We start from the raw sequence: 968 nt of genomic DNA on the forward strand, positions 1-968 counted from the left end.
TGGGGAAGCGAGGCGTCCGGAGGCTTCATGGCAAAATCCGGAAAAGGGCCTGCGGAGCTTCCTTTTTAAATTTGTTCTTGCCTTTTTTCCTACCGTTTTTTTTTCTATTTTCATCATCTCCCGCGGCTCTTCCGTGGCTTGCCTGTCGCCGGCGGGCGGGCGGCTGCGCATCGCGTGGCGCGTCGCCGGGTACGACCATACTTGGCCGAGTGCACCACATCCACGCACTCCGAGGAAGGGCGCTAGATGCTTATTTTCCTTCTCGCGAAGACCGCAAGACCCTGGCACTAGGTTGAGGTGGCCGGCATCATCAGGTAGAAAAATCATTATAATTGTTTTTGCTTTCGCGATGCCGCCTGTCGCTTCTTCACCGGGCCGGGGCGGGCGGTGGGTGGGCTCTCCGAGCGCGCGGGCGCCGCAGCAAAAAAGAAAAATTACTGACGCAGTTTCCGCGCCACATGTGGGGAAGCGAGGCGTCCGGAGGCTTCATGGCAAAATCCGGAAAAGGGCCTGCGGAGCTTCATTTTTAAATTTGTTCTTGCCTTTTTTCCTACCGTTTTTTTTTCTATTTTCATCATCTCCCGCGGCTCTTCCGTGGCTTGCCTGTCGCCGGCGGGCGGGCGGCTGCGCATCGCGTGGCGCGTCGCCGGGTACGACCATACTTGGCCGAGTGCACCACATCCCGTCCGATTTGTGAAGTTAAGCGGCCACAGGCCTCGTTAGTACGGCGATCAGTGATGGCGCTGGAACCCGGGGTGCCGTACCCTTCCCACTATTTTTTTTTTTTTCCGCCACCGCGCGCCGCCAGTCGCTTCTTCACCGGGCCGGGGCGGGCGGTGGGTGGGCTCTCCGAGCGCGCGGGCGCCGCAGCAAAAAAGAAAAATTACTGACGCAGTTTCCGCGCCACATGTGGGGAAGCGAGGCGTCCGGAGGCTTCATGGCAAAATCCGGAAAAGGGCCCTGCGAGC

General features: G+C 59.0%; 1 non-coding gene across 1 annotated transcript; it reads right to left on the bottom strand.

Moving 5' to 3' along the window:
• Nucleotides 1-648: 648 nt before the first annotated feature.
• On the bottom strand, nt 649-758 carry Tc00.1047053420645.10. The gene has a single exon (XR_008254168.1). It is a non-coding gene; the product is annotated as a 5S ribosomal RNA (M5) (ribosomal RNA).
• Between the last annotated feature and the right edge of the window lie 210 nt (nt 759-968).

This window comes from Trypanosoma cruzi (genome assembly GCF_000209065.1).
Source record: "Trypanosoma cruzi strain CL Brener chromosome Unknown tcruzi_1047053420645, whole genome shotgun sequence".
NCBI lineage: Eukaryota > Euglenozoa > Kinetoplastea > Trypanosomatida > Trypanosomatidae > Trypanosoma > Trypanosoma cruzi.